This window comes from Oncorhynchus nerka, linkage group LG27, assembly GCF_034236695.1.
Source record: "Oncorhynchus nerka isolate Pitt River linkage group LG27, Oner_Uvic_2.0, whole genome shotgun sequence".
In the NCBI taxonomy this organism is placed as follows: domain Eukaryota; kingdom Metazoa; phylum Chordata; class Actinopteri; order Salmoniformes; family Salmonidae; genus Oncorhynchus; species Oncorhynchus nerka.
Window position 1 is genome coordinate 75,353,578 of NC_088422.1, and position 25,756 is coordinate 75,379,333.

Here is a 25,756-nt window from a genome sequence, read left to right on the forward strand (position 1 = left end):
AACAAGAACATATAATATAAAACAGAGAAAACTGACAACAATTGTTGACCGCTATAAAGTGCCTTGCAAAAGTATTCATCCCCCTTGGCGTTTTTCCTATTTTGTTACATTACAACCTGTAATTTAAATTGATTTTTATTTGGATTGCATGTAATGGGCATACACAATATAGTCCAGATTGGTAAAGTGAAATTAAAAAATAACGTGTTTCAAAAAATTATAACAAATACAAATCTGAAAAGTGGTGCGTGCGTATGTATTCACCCTCTTAACTATGAAGCGCTTAAATAAGATCTGGTGCAACCAATTACCTTCAGAAATCACACAATTAGTTAAATAAAGTCCACCTGTGTGCAATCTAAGTGTCACATGATCTGTCACATGATCTCAGTATATATACACCTGTTCTGAAAGGCCCCAGAATCTGCAACACCACTAAGCGAGGGGCACCACCAAGCATCTCCAAACAGGCCAGGGACAAAGTTGTGCAGAAGTACAGATCAGGGTTGGGTTATAAAAACATATCCAAAACTTTGAACATCCCACAGAGTACCATTAAATCCATTATTAAAAAATTGAAAGAATATAGCACCACAACAAGCCTGCCAAGAGAGTGCTGCCCACAAAAACGCACGGACCAGGCAAGGAGGGCATTAATCAGAGGGGCAACAAAGAGACCAAAGATAACCCTGAAGGAGCTGCAAAGCTCCACAGCGGAGAATGGAGAATCTGTCCATAGGACCACTTTAAGCCCTACACTCCACAGAGCTGGGCTTTATGGAAGTGGCCAGATAAAAATCCATTGATTAAAGAAGAAAATAAGCCAACACATTTGGTGTTTTCAAAAAGGCTTGTGGGAGACTCCCCAAACATACGGAAGAAGGTACTCTGGTCAGATGAGACTAAAATTGAGCTTTTTGGCCATCAAGGAAAACGCTATGTCTGGCGCAAACCCAACACCTCTCATCACCCCGAGAATACCATCCCGACAGTGAAGCATGGTGGTGGCAGCATCATGCTGTGGGGATGTTTTTCATCGACAGGGACTGGGAAACTGGTCAGAATTTAAGGAATGATGTATGGTGCTAAATACAGGGAAATTCTTGAGGAAACCTGCTTCAGTCTTCCAGAGATTTTAGACTTGGACAGAGGTTCACCTTCCAGCAGGACAATGACCCTAAGCGTACTGCTAAAGCAACACGAGTGGCTTAAGGGGAAACATTTAAATGTCTTGGAATGGCATAGTCAAAGCCCAGACCTCAATCCAATTGAGTATCTGTGGTATGACTTAAAGATTGCTGTACCCCAGCGGAACCCATTCAACTTGAAGAAGCTGGAGCAGTTTTGCCTTGAAAAATGGGCAAAATCCCAGTGGTTAGATGCACCAAGCTTATAGAGACATGCCCCAAGAGACTTGCAGCTGTAATTGCTGCAAAAGGTGGCTCTACAAAGTATTGCCTTTGGGGGGGGGGGGTGTGAAAAGTTATGCACGCTCAAGTTTTCAGTTTGTCTTATTTCTTGTATGTTTCACACCCAAAAATATTTTGCATCTTCAAAGCGGTAGACATGTTGTGTAAATCAAATGATACAACCCCACCCCCAAAAAAACATTTTAATTCCAGGTTGTAAGGCAACAAAATAGGAAAAATGTCAAGGGGGGTGAATACTTTCACAAACCACTGTAGGTAATTACAAAAGACTTGTTGATAGATTTGAGTGTAAAGAGGAATGTGGAATTTGCAACGTGTTTAGGAGGGGTCATTCCTTACTAGTAAAAGACAAAAGGTGACACAGGTTATGAGAAATGGGGAGAAACAAAGCTAAGTTTGTTAAATTGGTTAAAGTTAGACAAACTTTGGAGAACTGAAGAAAGCTTTAATTTGGTCAGGTGGCAGAGAGGGGGTACAGGAAGGAAAAGGCAGATGATGTGTCCAGGTGCTGGCGGATATCTAGAGAAGAATTTATGGTTGGAATTGTCACCAGTTGCACGATTATGAGTCACAGTTATATTGTGGTCATCAAAGGGAAAGAGTCACATTTTGAGTTTTGAATTCAGATTCCACACACCAGGTGTTCCACGTCTGAATCATTCCTGATTAGAGGGGAGGAATGGGGGTCTACAGAGTAAGGGGCTTAGAACCCTTGGACCATCCATTAAAGAACAGATCAAACAGGATTACCATTCTTATTTCAAATTGAATTCAAATAACCATGACGACTGTGTGACGTCAACTGACCTCAAAGGGAGGGGCGTAAAAATTCTACATACGGCATCGTTTCGTAGATATTTTAAAACAGCAAACACATTTAGACACAGTTAAATGTTACTTGTGCTGTTTAGTTTCCAAGGTAACAAGAAGTGTATATTTAGAGTGTACAGAATGAGGCAGAGGGGAAGAAAAGTGTTGATCCTCTTGATGAAGCAATTAACAAATAGACAAAGTCCAATAGCACAGATCAAAACAGCTCATCTGTTAACAGTTGGAGGAGAAGGCTCATGAACGAAACAGTCATCCTCTCATTCACCACCACTTGTGACACTTGAGTCACTTGGTATTTAAAGACATTACTGATTCGTGCAGTGCAGTACACATTCGGCCAAAACTACCTAGGAAGTTGTTATCTCATTGCTGGAGTATACAGACATCAGTGAGGGAGGTTAGTGCCTACATCCGTTGATCTGGATACTCATCAGTCGGTTGAAGGCAACATTGTTCTGATTAATTAATTAGTCAAGAGAGCAAAAACATTATGGGTTCAGCCAACGGGGAGAACTGAGGAAACTCAGAATTCAAGGCAGAACGGTTACTGTATGCAACTGTGTCAGCTCAGCCATAAAGTAATGCAGTACAAATTGAGTGAGTGAGTGAGAGAGTGAGAGAGACGTTTTGTCTTCCGTGTCTCTGGCTTCAGCCTAGGTTGAAGATACCCAGATTAGAATCTTTCGAAAAATAAACAGATTCATGGGACAAGCGCCATTGCTAACTAGCATAGCTGGCCCCTTTGCTTTTCTAATTCTTTCTCATTTATGCAAAGAGTTATGGGATATTAGAATCCTTGTCTTAACCTTTGATATCTTCAACTTAGGCTTCAGCACAATTGTGTTTCCTATATTCAAGTAGTGTACACAAGTCACTTAAACTAAATTAAATAAATACTCAGTAGCAACACACAGTATAATATTAACTAAGGAGCACATGCCTACATGGATTGTTGACTGTTAGTGCATGGCAGTTAAATACCATTTAGCCTCAGCGTTCCACCATTAACAAGGCACTTGTTCTGTATGTCACCCAACCGACACCAGTGAGACTGTGCCTGGATATGATCAGTATGGTCGTGTCTGACGAAGACCAGCCTGGTGGTTCTGTAGTCTAGTTAAAAACAAGAAGTATTTAATTGGTGCAGGTTGAGGCCAAGTTCCAGAGGGTTATTGTTTGAATGCTGCCCTGAGTTTGGCTGAGCATCCCCATGGGTTCTCCAGTATGTCTTCTGCCTGTGGCATCAGCACCCCTCTCTGCAGGTCAACCCAGCGACCACTGTCCTTTTCCCCACCCTTCTCTTCTTCCTCTTCCTCTTATCGCTGGACTCTCTGATGGACACTACGACGGGGTGGGGCACCTACATCCTCTCCATGGAGAAAATGCTTTACCAAGCGGTCCTCTAGTGAATGGAAGGTCAGCACACAGAGGCGGCCGCCAGGTTTAAGCACTGTCTGAGCAGTGCAGAGTCCAGCATGCAGGTCATTCAGCTCATCATTGACAAACATACGCAGCGCCTGAAATGTCTTGGTGGCAACGTGTGAGGGTCGCTGAAGCCGATCTTTGCGGGCATAGAGAGCGCTGGCTGCAAAAGATCCTAGAGGCAAAGAAATGCTTTTATTTTAAATAAATCAAACAAATGACATGAAGCATTTATATAGCGCAGGAAGCATGTTATTCACCTGGAGAGCAGCATACCTGAAATGTTTCACATTCAATCCAGGAGAATCAACAGACCAGAACAGAATTCTTACAGCTCTCTAATGACTCTTAGTTTTTAACCTCCCAGTCTCAATAAGCCCCAATCATAGCCACATTTTCCCATATCCTGTCCAGGCTGCAGCTTTAATATGTGATTGACAATGACAGTAAGTAAAACCTGTAAATAAACAGGTGCTTGTGATAATACTTGAAAATGAAGTTGTGCTTCTCTTTCAGATGACTCTCTCTTCATCCCCCCATTGCTAGCAAATAGCCTATAATGGTTGCCTTTGCTTGTGCGGTTTGATGACACCGTGTTCAGACAGACTGTGTTCAAGTAAGCTCAGATGGTCATGTTTGCATTTGGTACTGTTTGAAGTGCCACAAAACAATCTGTGCTGGGTGAAGAGCACGTCCACTCCTCCCTGCTCCCTGGCACTGATTGACAGGCAAGGGGTCCAGACTGCAGTGCCTTCCTGGCTGCTGAAGCGCTGCTCTGTTTCCTATCTGGAGCTTTGGTGTCCCCTGTCCAGAGTAATGCCAGCATTGACGTAGAACCCAGCCCATGTTTGTACGTGAGAGGAGAAGAGAGGGAGAGCAAGAGAAAAAGAGAGAGAGAGCAAGAGGGAGAGAGAGCGAGCAAGCAAGAGGGGAAGGGAGAAAGAGACAGGGAGAGAGAGAAAGAGAGAGAGAAAGAGACAGGGAGAGAGAGAGAGAGAGAGAGAGAGAGAGAGAGAGAGAGAGAGAGAGAGAGCGGTGTGGCATTTCTCTCCTCTGGCGTTCAACAGCACTGACTGTGAGTCACCCAGCAATCAATAGAAAACCTGCGCTGCGGCCGTGGCCCAGTTTCACCAAGTTGTTCTCTCTCTAATTCATCTTTCAAGGGTCCCACAGCTAGAGTGCACGAGAAAAAAATAAGCAAAGATGCCACAAAGCAGCAGACTGGGAAAGCTAACAGAAATCTAGCTATATCCAAACAATCTCACTGATCAACTGAACAGGCTGAACAAATAGCATTGCCAAACAGACACCAAATCCTCCAGACCTGTTGGAGGCAGCGGAGTTCTGAAACCCCTCTGGGATGTGGTGGTTATTCCCATTTTATAAGACCGATCACTTTGTCTTCATCGCTAATGGATAAATAATATTCTAAAAAAACTTTTGTCTAATGTTTTTCGCTACAACCCTGACAAAAAATCTGGAAGAAGGCCAAAAAAACGTAATTATTAACTAAGAATTTAGTCTAAGAAACATAAGAACACCCTTATTTGAATACATTTCTTCTCCAGGTGATGTTACCCCTGGTGATTGTCTGGTCCGAAGGCTGACGTGATGGACTCTGTCTTGCTATGAAATGAAAGGGTATCGCTGAGCTGTACATGTTCTTCTCCATCTGATTTTGTTTCTATAAAGGGGGTCTGGGAAAGACATTCACTTCACAATCATATTACAGCAATTACTTCTCAATAAGGACAGTACTGCACTGTGGAACAACACACCACTAAAGATACGGGATCCAAATTACATGGCATCATTTGGAGTCCTGGAAGAACCATTCCTAGGCAGCCATATGCTGCCTGTTTATGCACAAGAGTATTTCAGACTGATGCTTGATTATTAGTTCATAAATCCTGTGTTCTATAAAGCAGTGAGGCACTTGAGGATGTATTACATCATTAATATTGTCAGGGCTTGAGGCATGAGTGCAACGGACTGCTCGTGAACTCTCCATGGAGCTTGGGCTTGTGCCGTGGTGATTATTCGTTTCTGTGAGCTGAAACCACCGCCTCATTCACAGTCTGTGGTTAGTGAAACACCACCGCCAAATGTCACCAAGTTGCAGACACCATGACGAGGATAGAAAACATTCACATTAGAATGTTATTCTTTTGAGGTTGTTTAACCCTGGAAAGTGTGATTTAGAAATCAACACAGCGTTGCAATTTTAAGGGCTGTTCATTTATAATTGAATAAAACTAGAGTGTCCATTTAGCTGGGCAAACTTCACACTGACACAATGCATTTATTGCGAGGCAAACAACCATTACTAACCGCATCCGTCACGTGAGTGAATGCTGGGTTGAAAGGCCACACACTCCTACAACAGTCAATCATGTTATCCTCACTAACTGTGTCCATCACCATATCAAGGATGTGCCTGTTCACTCTGCTGCGTTAACTCTCAACAACTTGAGTCCATTTGAGATGCATTTCCCAAGAGGAAGCCAGTGGGACCCATGCACTCTCTATGTTTAGTGGTTGGATGCACCACTCTGACCCACTGAATAACAGAGCCTATATGGCAGGGGTAGGCAACTAGATTCATCCGCAGCCCTATTTTTGTCGGAGCGGATGGTCAGGGGGCCAGAACATAATTATAATATTTTTTACACTGCAAATTGACCACATCTTAGCCTAAAAAGAGATTGTATTTGAAAATAACAAGCATTTCATACCTTGATTACAATGAGACATGATGACATATATTTGTTATTAAATGTCACGAATTAAACACATTTTTAGCTAAATTCCTGGATTTTATGTTCTTATTTGACAAAAAAACGTGTTTCTGACCCCTGCTATATGGGCTAAATGGATTGCTCTCCATAATAATATGTCAGCAGTTCTTAAAAAATATATGTATACTTAAATGAGGGAAAACATTTTAGGGGCCTCAGTCAGCCACAGCTGTGTGGGTTTACACAAAGGAAGGAAGAGAGAGACAAGGGGATGTATATGGAGGGAGGGAGTGAGTGGGGGGAGCAAAAGGCTCCCAAGGCACCTGTCATTATGGTGTCTCAACACCTTCAACAACCCAACCACCACTGCTTAATTTGTAACAAAATAGATGCTGGGGTGCAAGCGAGAGGGGGTAGAGAGGGCTCATTAGGCATTACTGTTGACTCTGGCAGGGAAGGGGGAGGGGGACAATTGGCTTAGAATTAATATATTGGAGCCACAACTGAAGCAAAACTGCATGATCGTGTTATGCAAATGTATGTAAGCTAAACACACAAAATTTATCATAATAGTATAATATTTGATCTATTAGTGGATTGTTGCTTTTGTTCATCACACGCCGAACATTTATTGTTGTATTCATATCAATTTATATAAACTATGGGTTGGTTAAGTCATATTTATTTGACTGGTTTGTCTATTTCTGTGGTGTTTTTCTCCTCATGAAATCAGATCCATGTCCTTTAGCTAGCTCTGCTAAAGAGGTATATAAACAGATGAATCAAATTCAAAAACATTTCAGAATTACATTCAGTATATTCAACTAAATGACTACTGAGGCAGGAACTATTTGATTTATTATGTCTCTACATTTTCATAATACAGGGGAATGGAAAGGAAATTAAGGAGGCAGGGCTACTAGTCCTTATAGAAGAGCTTCAGGGCTACTACTCCTTATAGAAGAGGGGCAGCGCTACTACTCCTTATAAAAGAGCTGCAGGGCTACTACTCCTTAAATAGAAGCGCTGCAGGGCTACAACTCCTTATAGAAGCGCTGCAGAGCTACTACTCCCTATAGCAGAGCTGCAGGGCTACTACTCCTTATAGCAGAGCTGCAGGGCTACTACTCCTTATAGCAGAGCTGCAGGGCTACTACTCCTTATAGAAGAGCTGCAAAGCTACTACTCCCCATAGAAGTGCTGCAGGGCTACAACTCCGTATAGAAGAGCTGCAGGGCTACTACTCCTTATAGAAGAGCTGCAGGGCTACTACTCCTTATAGAAAAGCTGCAGGGCTACTACTCCTTATAGCAGAGCTGCAGGGCTACTACTCCTTATAGCAGAGCTGCAGGGCTACTACTCCTTATAGCAGAGCTGCAGGGCTACTACTCCTTATAGCAGAGCTGCAGGGCTACTACTCCTTATAGAAGAGCTACAGGGCTACTACTCCGTATAGCAGAGCTGCAGGGCTACTACTCTGTATAGCAGAGCTGCAGGGCTTCTACTCCTTATAGAAGGAATGCAGGACTACCACTCCTTATAGAAGAGCTGCAGGGCTGTTGGTAGCAAACACAGTTTATAATAAGCTCTGCACCACAACATGGCTAAACAGCCTGGAAGGCTTCCTGCCACTGTAGTCTATGGGGCTTAAGAGATCTGCATCCTGATCTAAGTGTGCCTGCAAAAAGGTAGAGAGATGGAGAGAGAAAAAGAAAGACCCATCCAATAAATCTATAATTTCGGTCCTGAACACCCCCAACCATTGCGCTACAAAGTGTGCCCCCTTACACAAATACAACCTCCCCTCCCCTCCACCCACATGGCATTCTTCCCTAGGCAACGGTGTCACCAGCAGCCTAGCTGACCCCCTGGGACCCACATGAGTCAGGACCTCTTGGATTGATTGGAATAAAGATTGCTGGTGACTCGCTCTGCTCTTCAAAAGAGATCAAACAACTGTCCTCCCTCACACCTGTTCTCCCTGTGTGACGCACGTAGCGCCTAGCTCCGTAACAGCCATTGAGAAGATCTCTCTGTAGAGATCTCAGAGGGAGGCAAAAAAAACAAAAATGCATTAAAAATTATGATCCATCCTCAATCTGTGCATGAGTGTGTGTGCATGTGTGTGAACGAGATGGGCTGGGGGATGGGCATAAAATGAGGTAGGGTGGGAAACGAAATCAAAAGCAACAAAGGGGAGGAGGAAAACGGGAGGGAAGAGAGAACGGGGGGCTCATGTGAGAAAGAGAAGTTGTCACTCTCTTGTCAGAGCGGCAGCCGCACCCTACGCCAGACGCATCTCTCTCCTCCTTATTAATAGTAATCTCATCAGGAAATGGGTGCGAGAGGCATCCAAAACACAGACAGGAGAGGATGATGCTTGAGATTAGAGCCATCGTGATTTTCCCCCAGACAAATAGGTCCCACAGGGAGACGGGGGCTTAATATTTCCCTACCGTTTCTGCCCTGAGCCTCTAAAACAATGTAGGGAATTAATGAGGGTACCTGCCACCACGCTGGCCAGCTGCTGTGTCCGGGTGATGGGGTAGACACTGCGTGCCTCCACCATGGCCGAGGCTATTTTCCTGGCATGCCTCTCCTCCCCATAGGCAGTGAGGATGGACGCAAGAGCCTGTTGATCTAAGGCGTTCACAACGTCAGCAGCGCAGGGCATGTCGGGGTACCTACGCACAAAGAAGAGCCCAATTATGCTGCTTGACGTCACGTCCTTGCTGACAGCGGCGAAGCCTGACATATCTCAGACACAGCTGAAAACCTCTGTGGCTAACAGGAGCGATGTAACCAGCGGCAGAGCCGTATTTCTATATTTGCCAGTTCATTTGTCTCCATTCACTCATTGACAGGTTCTCGGTACATCTCGTTAGAGAAACATAATTAGTGTGGATAAAATACATAACTACAACAATAATAACTACAACAAAGTGTTGGGAGGGCAAGACATGTAATGCTTTAGATGAATAACGTGCCAGTGATCATACATGCCATGTGTCGTTTTAGTTGGTGCTGGAAAACAAATGCAAAAGGTTATGTCAGAGGAAAAATCAATGCTGACCTCTGCATGTTAAAATTCCACAAACGCCTCAACAGATTTGAATGCAAAGAAAAGGAGCAGGCACACAAACATCACCTGTACAGTAGACCTTGAAATAGACAGTGTAGACGACTATCTATAAACTTGAGATCTGCCATATGAACAATTATTTAAAGGGGTTCATTGGTCATTTCAACTAGGATAACAGAACGAGGGTAATATAATAGAAATATAAATATTTTTTGTAATGATTACAATAAAATGCCTTCATGAGTTTAATACAATTGTCATACCTTATCATAACCTAAAAACAAAATATATTTTGCTCCATGTCTGTCTATGTTGTCATAAGAGACTTTAAAATATGTAGCTTCAAATGGTGTTTAAAATACATTGCCTACGAGGTTCCTCAAATGGGGCAAAAATTAACCACATAATTGACCGAGATGGGTTTTTACAGTGTAAATGGGAGGTAAAGATAAAGAACAGATCTAAGCCCTTATATGTTGTTCATCTACCACAGCAAGAGTGACTCATTCCTTCATCGAACACTAACATGATATACTAGTTCATGAACCACTCTGCTTTGCTACTGTGAGATGTATCGATGATTTTCATTTTGCCGCTGTAAGGGTTGGCCGATGCGGCGGAATCCTACTGATTATACAATAACAATTGCCGTTCCTTTCCACAGAAACATAATACCTGTCAATTTGAAAAGCTCATGTCAAATCACTGTCAAAGTCCTTGAAGGCAAGGATAGATTGATAGACTACAAATTCCAGGTCTTATGAGTGCTCAATGTGCATATATATATATATCAATAATTTTCATTATATATATACACATCTATGGGAATAAATTGTTGACCCAATTGACTTTCCTCTCATGACAGAAGCAGGGAAATAAAATTGCCACCAGATTATAACATTTCCCAGCATGCAGTAGGAAGGAGGCGCCGTATGTGTGTTGAGAAACACATACTATGTTAGAGTAATCTGGGCTGAAGGTAGTTCAATGTATCCTCCAGACACATAGGCCTATATCATTACTATTCACTGATACTACCCTATAATACATAGTGATGGACATCAAATTACAATAATGCTTTGTGCAACTTTGGTGGGGTGATAATGCATGGTCCCACCTATCTGCATCCATCCTCATGTCCAGAGGGCCATCCTTACTGAGGGAGAAGCCTCTCTCGGGAAGTCCATCTGCATGGAGGAGCAGCCAGTATCCAGAAGAACAGCATCCACACTACCTGGCTGAAACCTCAGTCTAGACAGCAGGGCTCCCAGCTCAACTGAAACGCCCGAGCAACGGGTGCACCCGGCCACTGGGGGAGGGAGGGAGGGAGGGGGAGAAAACCTTTAATCAGATAATTAAATGTCAGGAAAGGGACATGGAGAAATGGGTACAGATTATGTAAACACATTCAACACAGGTCAGAAATACTGTACAAGAATTTGTACAAGAACTCCTGTTGACACTTCCTGTTTGTTATGAATGCTAATGAGACAAATAAAAAGCACTATAAAAACCTTTTAAGCAAAAGTGGTTGACAGAAAAAGTAAAATTTTCCTTGCTGTTCAACACCCGTCTCCTCTGGACCCCATCCCCATGCAAATCCTTCCTGTATAACACACAGCCCTGTACAAGACACAGCCTCCTGCCTCGACACACAGCCATGTACAAGACACAGCCTCCTGCCTCGACACACAGCCCTGTACAAGACACAGCCTCCTGCCTCGACACACAGCTCTGTACAAGACACAGCCTCCTGCCTCGACACACAGCCCTGTACAAGACACAGCCTCCTGCCTCGACACACAGCCATGTACAAGACACAGCCTCCTGCCTCGACACACAGCCATGTACAAGACACAGCCTCCTGCGTCGACACACAGCCCTGTACAAGACACAGCCTCCTACCTCGACACACAGCCCTGTACAAGACACAGCCCCTTGCCGCACACACAGGTGGTGGGATCTTCCCATCACGGTCATGCATTTTTCATGTGACCTTTTCAGTGAGCACAGAGATGATGGCTGGTGAGAGCTAGAGGGGCAGCCATAAATCAGCCTGAGGGGCCAACAGGGCCACCCAATACTGGCAGACAGACAGAGACGGGGTCTTAGACACCACACCAACCTGACTTATAACATCTTCCACATCTCAGCACCGCAGACAATTGCGATTCCGCCGCATCTAACCTCCTCTAGTCTCCTCTCAATAGTCTTGTTGAAATGAAATAAAAGACCCCCCATTGCTGCAATAAAGATATAATAGCAGTGGCCATCTCGATAAGGTCTCTCCCACTAACGGCTTAGCAAGCAGGCCTTGGGGTCCTTGTGTTCATACACCCACTGACGCTTGAGAGACCAAGGGTTGAGTGGAGCATCTCGCCCGCGCCGTCAGGCCAGGGCTTTTCCTTATCATGCTCGAGAAGTTTTTCATTCTTCGCTGCAGTCATTAATATGCTGTAAAATCTATAGCAAGGCATTCTCCACACCCACGTGCTTCACAGACTCGTCCACCCCCTCCCGGTCCCATCTCAACAGAGCAGTGCCCCCAGACAGAGCAACCATGCCTACTGTGTACCAACGCAGTACACAGTAAGACCTTATGTCAATATGCTGAGAATTTATGGCTTCTGCAGCTCATTGGTTTGAGACCATTTTCATCAATCAGGACTCTTGATGTATTTCACTCCCTTCAGAGACTGAAGTCCCCTAAAAAGTTACATTGAGTATAAAATGTAATAAAGTGTAGGAAAACTGAAGGGATATCATTTATCCATACATTGTTTCATGGACATAACATCTACATTTACAAACCTTTGTTATCCCCCTAATTCAATTAAAGTTGGTTAACATGGTAAACTATACTGTGTGTGGAGATACATTTAATTTCATCCAGGTAGTTGACTTGTTCAAATGCATCGTAAGGTTTAATCATAAACTTGGTTTGGTACAGATGGTGTCGTGTCAATTCTTCTAGCCTCCTCCACAAATCTTATATTGTCTTCAGCAATAAGGCAGGCAGGCAAGGAGAGGAGGTGGATTAAGTAATGAAGAGACAAAGACCCTAACAAACTGTTCTTATAGTAGTTATGGCTAAATCGTGTTGAACTACAAAAGATTATGATGGAGCTTTCTTAGTAAGGGATTTTAATCTATGGATTTTATACATTGATAATTGCAAGAGATAAGGAAATTGCCCACTTGGCCAGTGTCTCATCATTAGTAACTATTTTCAGTTACTATATTTAAGTTCCGGGTATTTTTTTTCTACACACCCTCAGCTATGCCGGTTGAACTCACCTTCCCCTACACACTGAGGAGGCTCCGATGCTCTCTTTCTGTAAGACACAGAAGGATTTAAGAATATGCAAAACAGTTAACGTTTTTTTAATTATTTACTTCTTTATGTGGCTTAGACACATGGTTGGATATACACATTCCTTATGTAAGGTGTTATATTATTAAACATGCCCAGTTTCAGTAGTGTGTGCATGTTTGTGTGGTCCAAGTATAGGCTTCTAATTGCTTTAGAGAACTGATCTATATGTAGTTATGCAACCCACAACATTAACATCATTCTTAACTAATAACTGAATAAAAGGTTAGTTGGTGTTTTAAATGTCATCTCCCCTGGTCCACCTACAACATGTTAAATGATTGAAGAGAAGGCCACATTGGGGCATATGGTGGATTGAATGACCTTAAGTAATGCTGGGGGATGCCCTGCCCTGCTGAGTGAGGTAACAGGGCTCTAGGCAGGGAAACCTTGTTAAAAAAATAAAATGATGAACTGGTTATTGTTACAACCACTCTTCTTCACGTGCATGTGTCAAACTAGGGCCAGTAGGGACACTCGTCCCTCTGCACGAGGTAGACCCCAATGCCCCAGGGTGGTGACTGGGGATACTGTCCGGAAGGTTGCAAGTTCAAACCCCCGAGCTGACAAGGTAAAAATCTGTCGATCTGCCCCTGAACAGGCAGTTTCTAGGAGCACTGTTTCTAGGCCGTCATTGAAAATAAGAATTTGTTCTTAACTGACTTGCCTAGTTAAATAAAGGTAAAATAAAAAAATAAAACACTGTAGTCTGTAGTCACTACAACTTCCATATCACATTAAAAGGGATTTGGGAACTTATTTAACTTTAAGTTCCATTAGGGTCTTCAGGAAGTGTGAAGATTGACCACTAAACGGCGAAACTTCCGTCTTTCAAAAATATTCCAATTTCTGGCATAAGTGCTCAGCCTGCATCTATTTTTGCTACTCAGTTTGCTCCAGAAAAAGTCCCCAGTTGTCCACAACTGTTAAAAAGAAAGCCCTTCCCCTGTCTGTGTACTGTAGGCCCATCCTGGAAGTAAGTATTGGTGGTAGTATTGGTGCCTTGGAGCAGGACCTTATATGGCTCCCAGGGCAGTATTGAGTAGCTTGGATGAAAGGTGCCCAGAGTAAATGGCCTGCTCCTCAGTACCAGTTGCTAATATATGCATATTATTATTAGTATTGTATAGAAAACACTCTGAAGTTTCTAAAACTGTTTGAATGATATCTGTGAGTATAACAGAACTCACATGGCAGGCAAAAATCTGAGAAGAAATCCAGGATGTAGGAAATCTGAGGTTGGTCGATTTTCAACCCAGCCCCTATTGAATACCCAGTGGGATATTGGTTATGTTACACTTCCTAAGGCTTCCACCAGATGTCAACCGTCTTTAGAAACTTGAATGAGGCTTCTATTGTGATGTGGGGCCTGATGAGAGCTCTGAGTCAGTGGTCTGGCAGAGAGCCAGGTCCTGGTCACGCGCATTTCACATGATACGACCTGCGTTCCATGGCTTTTCTACAGACAATGGAATTCTCCGTGTTGGAACGTTATTGAAGATTTATGATTAAAAACATCCTAAAGATTGATTCTATACTTAGTTTGAAATGTTTCTACGACCTGTAATATAACTTTTTGAAGTTTTCGTCCAACGTTCGGCTGGACCTGCACGAGCATTTGGATTTGTGTACTAAACGCGTTAACAAAAGTAGCTACTTGGACATAAATAATGGACATTATCGAACAAAACAAACATTCATTGTGGAATTAGGATTCCTGGGAGTGCATTCTGATGAAGATCATCAAAGGTAAGGGAATATTTATAATGTTATTTCTGATTTCTGTTGACTCCAACATGGCGGATATATATTTTTTTCTGAGTGCCGTCTCAGATTATTGCATGGTTTGCTTTTTCCATAAAGTTTTTTTAAATCTGACACAGCGGTTGCATTAAGGAGAGGTATATCTTTATTTCCATGTCTAACAATTGTATTTATCGACATTTAGAATGAGTATGTCTGTAAAATGATGTGGCTCTCTGCAATATCACCGGATGTTTTTGGAACTAGTGAACGTAACGCGCCAATGAATACTGAGATTTTTTATATAAATATGAACTTTATCAAACAAAACATACATGTATTGTGTAACATGAAGTCCTATGAGTGTCATCTGAAGATCATCACAGGTTAGTGATTCATTTTATCTCTATTTGTGCTTTTTGTGACTCCTCTCTTCGGCTGGAAAAGTGACTGAATTTTTCTGTGAGTTGGTGGTGACCTAGCATAATCGTTTGTGGTGCTTTCGCTGTAAAGCCTATTTGAAAGAGGACACTGTGGTGGGATTATCAACACGATTACCTTTAAAATGGTATATGTATGTTTGAGGAATTTTAATTATGAGATTTCTGTTGTTTTGAATTTGGCACCCTGCACTTTCACTGGCTGTTGTCATATCGATCCCGTTAACGGGATTGCAGCCCTAAGAAGTTTTAATAAAGGAACAGAGCTTTGAGCTGCTGCAGTCTTCTTCATATGAATGTCAATCACCTGTTTATCTGGGTTTGAAGTAGAGCAGATAAAGGTTTGCCTACACATATTCCTCTGTTGGTTTGGTAATCTTTTAAGCGCTTCCTCTGACGGATGACACTGATGTACAGTACAGATGTACTGTGTAAATATAGTGTCCTTTGTTTTCCATTTTCATGATTGTAACCTGAACACATTACACAAAAATGCACTATATTCAGCAGCACTTGAAAACACACATCTGCAGATGCCATTCCCCTCCCAACACCCCATTTTGAGGTAAAAGTGCCAGGAGTCCTCACTGTTGAGTGCTAAGTGTGTGTGTGTGTGTGTGTGTGTGTGTGTGTGTGTGTGTGTGTGTGTGTGTGTGTGTGTGTGTGTGTGTGTGTGTGTGTGTGTGTGTGTGTGTGTGTGTGTGTGTGTGTGTGTGTGTTGTTGTTGTGTGTGTTTGTGTGTGTCCAACATGACGCGCTGCCTCTCCACAAATCAAGTCTGAAATATTCCCCAGTGCTGACCTGCTCAGCTCCTCTACCTGCGTCACTAAGGCCTAAGACAAGATGCTGATTGATTGCTTTCAGCAGGGGAGCAGTGATGAAAATATCTACAGGACATGAAAAAAGAACACACACAAAGTACCACTGGCGAAAGATGCTTGTGTTTGGTTTGGAATGTGAACTTAAGCAACCTCAAATCTAGAAGTTTAAACTAAACTTAAAAATAAACAAATGTAGCATGTATGTGTTTAAGATGTAAGCCTAAGACTAGAGAGAGTTAGAGCTACGTAGATTCTCAGTAGAGTGCCACAACTAATGTCGTTTCCCCTTTCTTCTCCCTGGTAGGCCTGTTCACTAGATGTAACCCTAGGAGAGTGGAATGGTGTCTATAGTAAACACAATAAATCAGGTTTCTTGCTAAATGCTAATCACCCCATGCAAATCAATGACATGCAGACACCAATCACTAGTAATTTACTTTCTCTTTTTGTTAATTTTCTACTTTCTACTAAAGTTGCACACACATAAAGCCCCCTGTACGTAAGTAATAGCAATAAGAAAGATATCTCTGGTAATAGACTAGTACGTAGAATCTCCACAATATTGTCACACTCAGTCACAATTAGAGAATTAAGTCTCAACATTAGGGCCTGGACAATAACAGATACTTGTTAGTGTTGTGGCAAGGAAACAAAGCACAAAGCGGATTTACCTTCTTTAGGAAAGCAGCCCTAATATGTTGGAAACAAACATCACGATGTCATTCAGAGTTACATGTATAGATTTTCCAAGCTATAGCACACACTATTTCACATACAGCAGGTTTATAAAGGACCAAAGACTTTGATCTGCTTCGTGTTTTCATTTTTGGCAAGGAAAAAAATATTGCGATACTGGTATCGTCTCAGGCCTTCTTTCATTTTGATTTTGGCACAAATGAAAATGTGCCACTGATTTGTCCATTGATTGATGTTTCAGCATTGAAGATTTCGGTGTTCGAATAGCCATGTGTGACATATTCACGCAGTTACAAGCCTGCTAGAGTTAGCAGCAGGCTTCATACCGTAGTAGTACAGATGAAGCCTGAGCTGGAATCTGAAGCAAATTGAAGCTGGTTAGCTTTAGAAAACCAGCTTCCTTCGTAGGATACCCCTCAGACCACTGCAACCAACGTGAAAGTTGTCAGGGCGTCTACTACGCTAGAAAATCTAACTCTGGGCTCTAATCTAAGCAATTACATAAGTGCAGATTCACATCGCTCTTCAATAGTTTGCATCAAGGCTATACTTTTTGCAAGGCAAAAGAGAAGTGAAATCAGTGAGGATATAAATACGGGAGAGAGAGAAGAGAACGCTCTCCAGCCCTGTTGTGTGGAGGCATTACGTGGGCTGCAAGGGTCTTTTATACAGGCTTCCAATAATATTAGCTAATTGCTAGATTTCTCTGGCTTCTCTCAACTCACATCGTGAGTGGGTTTGGAAGGGTTTATAGCTGGGATATATTGCTGCTGACAGAATGGCGTACTCTGATTTTCTCTCTTCCGTCTCATCCCCCTCTCATAGGCGCGTTGGTGTAGCAGACATTCCCCCGAGAGAGGTTTCCCCGGAATCTACGTAAAAGGATTCCTACCCACGCCATGGTCTTAGGAACATCTCATTTTCATCCTCCCTCATGCGCTCTCGCTCGCACACACTCCTTCTCTCCCTCATTAATAAACACAGTGGCACGGTGTCTCCCTCCTCTCTTCAAAGTTTGCTGGGCTCTCCTCTCTCTTTACCTCCCACTCACCACTGACGGAACCTCAGTGGGAGGCAGCATCTCCCTCACACTGGGGCCGTGGGCCTCTGTTCTGACAAATGAGACACCAGGCCCACCAGCTAAGCGTGGGGGGACTGGGTTTAAGTCTCCCTGACACAATGGATGTGGATGGTTTGTGAAACGAGGGGCTTTAGCACCAGTTACTCAATGATTCGCTTTCTTTCAGGGTTTGAAGGTTGGCAGGGAGGTGGAGAGGGTTGGGAGCTGGGATGCAAAAGGCTGTATCATGATCTAGCTAACCTTCAATCCAAACTATGATCCATAAATTGTTGACTATATAACTTTGAGGGAAAATAACCCACATAACAGCACCAACAATGCAAGCACATACCAATCACATTCGGCAGTAGAGCTATTGTGAATCAGACTTTATTAGAGTGTCTATTCTGTTTTGTAGTCTCACTTCAAATAACTGCCTCTAAAGCATGTATATATTAATCAGAATGTAAGCAGGTACAGTGAAATTAATTGCATTTTAGGTAGCCTACACATTTTACAATTTTACAATTACTTTTATGGCATATTAAGATGTGTTAAAGGGATACTTTGGGATTTTGTCAATGAGGCCTTTGATCTACTTTTCCAGAGTCAGATGAACTGATGGATACCATTTGTATGTCTCTGTGTCTAACATACACGTCATTTGTAACTAGTTAGCAACTTCCTTCAAACTCCAAGCAGAGACATAAAAATGGTATCCATAACCTCATCTGACTCTAGGGAAGAAGAAAGCTCCTCATTGTCAAAATCCAGAAGTATCCCTTTGATGTTCATTGACATTGCTACGTGCAGATTACATTTGCAAACAAATGTATTTATATTTGACTTGCAAATCTGGGAAATATGTGACTTAAGTACAAATTGTACCCATATTATACATACCACTGTAATTATTATTAAAAAAGGCAATCACCTGTGTTCCTTGGCCAGCTGTTGAGCTAAGCTGAATGCTGTGGGGTCTCGGTCTAGGGCCACTACTGTCACTTCAGGAGAGGCCCTCAGGATGGCTTTGGTGTGACCTCCACCTCCAAAGCTCAAGTTCAGAAAAACCTATGGACACAAACAATAGGCTATATGTAGGCTGATGTCAAGGACAGTGCTTTCAGAGGCCTTACAACAACAATCTTCTATCAATTAGCCTATACAGTGGGGCAAAAAAGTATTTAGTCAGCCACCAATTGTGCAAGTTCTCCCACTTAAAAAGATGAGAGAGGCCTGTAATTTTCATCATAGGTACACTTCAACTATGACAGACAAAATGAGGAAAAAAATCCAGAAAATCACATTGTAGGATTTTTAATGAATTTATTTGCAAATTATGGTGGGAAATAAGTATTTGGTCACCTACAAACAAGCAAGATTTCTGGCTCTCACAGACCTGCAACTTCTTCCTTAAGAGGCTCCTCTGTCCTCCACTCGTTACCTGGATTAATGGCACCTGTTTGAACTTGTTATCAGTATAAAAGACGCCTGTCCACAACCTCAAACAGTCACACTCCAAACTCCACTATGGCCAAGACCAAAGAGCTGTCAAAGGACACCAGAAACAAAATTGTAGACCTGCACCAGGCTGGGAAGACTGAATCTGCAATAGGCACGCAGCTTGGTTTGAAGAAATCAACTGTGGGAGCAATTATTAGGAAATGGAAGACATACAAGACCACTGATAATCTCCCTCGATCTGGGGCTCCACGCAAGATCTCACCCCGTGGGGTCAAAATGATCACAAGAACGGTGAGCAAAAATCCCAGAACCACACGGGGGGACCTAGTGAATGACCTGCAGAGAGCTGGGACCAAAGTAACAAAGCCTACCATCAGTAACACACTACGCCGCCAGGGACTCAAATCCTGCAGTGCCAGATGTGTCCCCCTGCTTAAGCCAGTACATGTCCAGGCCCGTCTGAAGTTTGCTAGAGAGCATTTGGATGATCCAGAAGAAGATTGGGAGAATGTCATATGGTCAGATGAAACCAAAATATAACTTTTTGGTAAAAATTCAGCCAGTCTCCAGATCTCAACCCCATAGAAAATCTTTGGAGGGAGTTGAAAGTCCGTGTTGCCCAGCAACAGCCCCAAAACATCACTGCTCTAGAGGAAATCTGCATGGAGGAATGGGCCAAAATACCAGCAACAGTGTGTGAAAACCTTGTGAAGACGAAAACGTTTGACCTCTGTCATTGCCAACAAAGGGTATATAACAAAGTATTGAGATAAACTTTTTTTAAATTACAGGCCTCTCTCATCTTTTTAAGTGGGAGAACTTGCACAATTGGTGGCTGACTAAATACTTTTTTGCCCCACTGTATGTGTCCTGATAAATAAAAATGCCACTGAACAATAAAGACTAATCCCCAAATATGATATTTGTCAAAAGTATTTGTGCCTGTAGAAATTACACATTGATTATTGCCTGAGAAAATCACTACTTAGTTTTGTAAAAATGACCCATTGATTACTTTCTGAGAAAATCACTACCTAGCTGTTTCTCTACTAACGTTACCTAGCCATTTCTATCTTTTACTTCAGTGGTTTGTAAAATAATTGAGTCATCCAGACATCTTTTTAAAACACCTACAAAGTTATTATTTTCCAGTGAACAAAACACAATGAGCATGAACCAGTTAAGATAACTTATTTATCAAGGTAATTTGCTTATAGATAAGTCGATGTAATGTCTATTCACTTCCCGACTGTATTGGCTCATAGCTACAGTTCCCAGCTTGAATTGAAGACTCTTGGGTATCGGGTTACATATCCACATCCATTGGAGGCTGGGAAGTCCCACCTAAACTTTCATTCGCTGGTCGGACTGTCCGTACATTGTTGGTGTAAGGATAGGTCTCACCCTCATATGCAGCACAGCGTTGGAAAGCTAAAAGCCTCCAACATAGACAGCAATTAGTTGTTCTATGACAAACACCAATGTTTTTATAACAAATTGTATTTTAAAAAATGAACAATTTGTAGACAGTCATCATTTGTAATTCATTACAGCAGGACAACATTTATAGGAGACAAAAGCTGAGATCTTGAATTCGTAGAGTCACTAACCCACTGTACAGGAGGGGAGGAAAGAATGAATCAAGGCAGTGCTGTAAGGACTCAGGATACTTTTCACAACCCACTAGTTAATTGATGAATTATTACAGTAAAAAGGCAGCTGAAATCTTATAGGATGTCATTTATAAAGTTGATAGTAAATATACAGTACAAGTCAAAAGTTTGGACACCTACTCATTCAAGAGTTTTTCTTTCCTTTTACTATTTTCTACATTGTAGAAAAATAGTGAAGACATCAAAACTATGAAATAACACATATGGAATCATGTAGTAACCACGTGTTGAACAAATCAAAATATATTTTATATTGTAGATTCTTCAAATTAGCCACCCTTTGCCTTGATGACAGCTTTGCACACTCTTGGCATTCTCTCAACCAGCTTCATGAGGTAGTCACCTGGAATGCATTTCAATTAACAGGTGTGCTTTGTTAAAAGTACATTTGTGGAATTTCTTTCTTTCTTAATGCATTTGAGCCTATCACTTGTGTTGTGACAAGGTAGGGTTGGTATACAGTGAAAGGACCGACGCTGGAGTCGAGAAGCAGGTACGGGGAGTAGAACATTTCATGAGAAACTGACAAAGCACAAGACAGGAACAGCGTCAGCACACGGGTACACAATGACAATCAACAATCAATGCAGCAGTGGAGAACAGAGATGGGGAACTGACAAATATAGGGGAGGCAATAAACAGGTGATTGAGTCTAATTGAGTCCAATAATAGGCTGATGCGCGTGACAGTAACCCCCTCTAGGGGTGTCACCCAGCATCCCACCTGGGCGAGCCTAACGGGCCGGATGAGGCACGGGTGCTGAACAAGCCGGCTGGACGTGAAACCCAGACGAACAGGCAGAGGCATGAGAGCCTGGCAAGCCGGCTGAGGCATGAAGGCCTGTCGATCCCGCGTGATCGACAGGGAGGCGTAGCAGCATGACAAGCTCGCTGGACATAAAATCCTGACGATCCGGCTGAGGCCTGACATGGGATGGGCGCCTTCTGAGCCAACCGGGGCAAGAAACCTCTCGAGCCAGCTAGGGTGTGACAGCCTGATGAGCTGGCTTAGGCACCCCCGGATCCATCAGTGGCGGCCCCCGGACCCGACGTCACCACCAACCGGAAAGCCAGCACTCCCCGATGCTTTGTATGAAAGCTTCTGCATTGATTGTCTTATGTCCTTGTATACCTGTGTACTGATGCTATTCCTGTTTTGTTTTATGTCTGTTCCTGATTAAATGTTTGACTCCCCGTACCTGCTTCTCATTCCCGGAGTCGGTCCTTACAGAATGCAGAAGCCTTCAAAAACGAAGCATCGGGGAGTGAGGTTGATGGTGACGTCTAAATTTGAGATTTTTGGTTCCAACTGCTGTGTCTTTGTGAGACGCAGAGTAGGTGAACGTATGATCTCTGCATGTGTGGGTCCCACCGTGAAGCATGGAAGAGGTGGTGTGATGGTGCTTTGCTGGTGACACGGTCTGCATTCTGCAGCGATATGCCATTTCATCCCATCTGGTTTGCGCTTAGTGGGCCTATCATTTGTTTTTCAACACACCTCTGGGCTGTGTAAGGGCTATTTGACCAAGGAGAGTGATGGAGTGCTACATCAGATGACCTGGCCTCCACAATCAACTGACCTCAACCCAATTTGTATTTATTATGGCTCCCCATTAGCTGCCAACGCAGCAGCTACTCTTCCTGGGGTCCAGCAAAATTAAGGCAGTTGATACAATTTTAAAAACATTACAATACATTCACAGATTTCCCAACACACTGTGTGCCCTCAGGCCCCTACTCCACCACTACCACATATCTACAGTACTAAATCCATGTGTATGTATAGTGCGCATGTTATTGGGGTTTGTGTGTATGCATGTGTCTGTGCCAATTGAGATGGTTTGGGATGAGTTGGACTGCAAAGTGAAGGAAAAGCAGCCAAAAAGTGCTCAGCATATGTGAAACCCCTTCAAGACTGTTTGAAAAGCCTTCCTAATGAAGCTGGTTGAGAGAAGGCCAAGAGTGTGCAAAGCTGTCATCAAGGCAAAGGGTGGCGACTTTGAAGAATCTAAAAACTAAAATATATTTTTGATTTGTTTTTACACTTATTTAGTTACTACATGATTCTATATGTTTTATTTCATAGTTGCGATGTCTTCACTATTATTCTACAATGTAGAAAATAGTAAAAATAAAGAAAAACCCTGGAATGAGTAGGTGTGTCCAAACTTTTTATTTTTTATTCAGGCCCTATTCACCCATTATTCATGAATAGGTTGTTGAATAAGCGTATTCAATTGTAAAATGTCCTCTATTATGAAAGGTGTACTGCAGGGTCCGATTTAGGGACAAGTTCTCTACTATTTATATAAATAATATTGGTCTATTAAATCCTGTAATATTCATCTGTATGCAGAGGTTATGTCTGCCATTGCACCAACTGTTGACCAAGCCGTTAGAGCTGCAATGTGATTTTGTTTCATTACAGAAGGCCCTTGTTGATTTAAAACGTGTACTTAATGCGGGCAGAACTAAATATATGTAGTTCTATAATTCAGGCAAAAATGTTACCAATGGACTACATTTTTACTCATTGGATGGTTCTCTCATCGAGCAAGTTCCATCCTATAAATATCAGGGAGTTTGGATTGATAAAGATCTAACTCTTGAAAAACATACGGAAGAGCTAGTTATAAAGCTAAGATTTAAAGTGGGCTTATTTTTTAGAAATACATACTTCCTCGCTCTAAACAGCAGGAAGCAGATTGTACAATCAACTTTCCTGCCAGTTTCTATCGTGACACCATTTGTCAAAATGCAGCAGACACACCATTCGTTTCATCACTGGTGGCAGTTTTAATACTCACCACTGCATCCTGTATCAAAAGGTTGGCTGGTCCTCATCAAAGTCACGTAGATCAATTAATTATCAAACATCTTTTTTGTTTACAAAGCCCTACTACACAAGTTTCCAACTTACCTAACTTTGGTGCCAACGTATAAAATAATGTGATACCAAACCTGTTCACAGGGTTGGTTAGCGCTGCAGATTCCTAGGGTCTACACGGAATTAGGTAAATCCGTTTTCACACTTCACATTTTTTGAATCACTTACAAAATGCATTACATTTGGATTCCCTGGTGCCACTAGGGTATTTTAAAACCCTGACGATAAATGAGTTCACAGAGGTGTAAAATTGTTTGTTTGTTTGTTTGATTGATTGAATGATTTAGTAACTTGTCTATGACACCAGTGATGTTGGTGATGTTCTTGTGTAGGGTACTTCTTATTGTATATTGTTATATTTTTTATCTTTTGCTTTGTGGTCTCAGGCCGCCATTGAAAATGAGACCCTGGTCACAAATTGGGCTCCCCTGATTAAATAAAAGTTCATTTAAAAAAATACAGCAATCAGTAAACATCAATTGATCATGTATTTTCAGATACGCGAGGGTAGCCAGATGCATTTGTCAAGTAGCTAGCTAGCTAAAGGAAACAACATGTCATTTAGCTTGTTTCATCAGAGATGAGGATTTTGGAAAGAGTTTGACATCGTCCTGGTAAAGTTGTAAATCAGACTACTGTCATCAACACTATAGATGGAAAGCAAATCAAACGATATTGGATATAGCCATCCAGTTTATCTCGTTAACAAGCCATATTGTCCTGATCTGATGTTAGCTAGCTATCATGTCTGTCAGCAGCAATTGTGATCAAACACCTTAAAAACAACGTTGAAAGGGGATACTGCTAGCCAACTCCACTAGGAAGGCCTACGTTGGAGAAAAAAGTACACTGCACAAAGTTTCTACCTGTAGCTTGCAAAGTAAACATCAGCTAACAGTAACGTTACATTGGCAAATGCACCCGTCTGCGGTTTGAAAGGCAGACCCTACAAAGGATGGGAAATTAACTTAAACCACTCATACTTGTCAGGTATTGATCACTTTCATTTTACATCACTCAAATATCCAATTAATCGTGGCCAATACTGAGAGACAGCGTGTGGCTACCCTCACTTATCTGAAATGACATGATCAATTGATGTTTATGTTTCGGAAACATAATGACTTTCACTGCTATGCGGATGACAGATAGATGTACATTTCGATGAAACATGGTGAAGCCCAAAATTGCCCTCACTGGAAGCGTAAGACATAAGGAAGTGGATGGCTGGAAATGTTCTACTTTTAAACTCAGACAAAACAGAGACGCTTGTTCTAGGTCCCAAGAAACAAAGAGTTCTTCTGTTGAATCTGACAATTAATCTTGATGGTTGTACAGTCATCTCAAATAAAACTGTGAAGGACCTCGGCGTTACTCTGGACCCCGAACTCTCTTTTGACGAACATATCAAGACTGTTTCAAGGACAGCTTTTTCCCTCTACGTAACATTGCAAAAATCAGAAACTTTCTGTCCAAAAATGATGCAGAAAAATGTATCCATGCTTTTGTCACTTCTAGGTTAGACTACTGCAATGCTCTACTTTTCTCCTACCCGGATAAAGCACTAAATAAACTTCAGTTAGTGCTTAACCTACAAAGCTAACCTACAAAACTTTACATGGGCTTGTTCCTACCCATCTTTCGATACCTACATGTACGCTACGGTCACAAGACGCAGGCCTCCTAACAGTCCCTAGAATTTCTAAGCAAACAGCTGGAGGCAGGGCTTTCTCCTATAGAGAGAAGTCTGTCTGTTATCTCTGGAGTATTTCTCCAGTCTTATCCGGTGTCCTGTGTGAATTTAAGTATGCTCTCTCTAATTCACTCTCTCTTTCTTGCTTTCTTTCTTTCTCTCTCTCGGAGGACCTGAGCCCTAGGACCATGCCTCAGGACTACCTGGCATGATGACTCCTTGCTGTCCCCATTCCAGCTGGCCGTGCTGCTGCTCCAGTTTCAACTGTTCTGCCTGCGGCTATGGAACCCTGACCTGTTCACCGGACGTGCTACCTGTCCCATATCTGCTGTTTTCAACTCTCTAGAGACAGCAGTGGCGGTATAGATACCTCTGAATGATCGGCTTTGAAAAGCCAACTGACA

The 25,756-nt window shown here is 42.4% G+C and overlaps 1 pseudogene; it reads right to left on the reverse strand.

Annotated features, from left to right (window-relative positions):
• Positions 1-3,229: 3,229 nt before the first annotated feature.
• The window catches only part of LOC115112557 (12S rRNA N4-methylcytidine methyltransferase-like), a 68,900-nt pseudogene continuing 46,373 nt past the window's right edge, over positions 3,230-25,756 (reverse strand).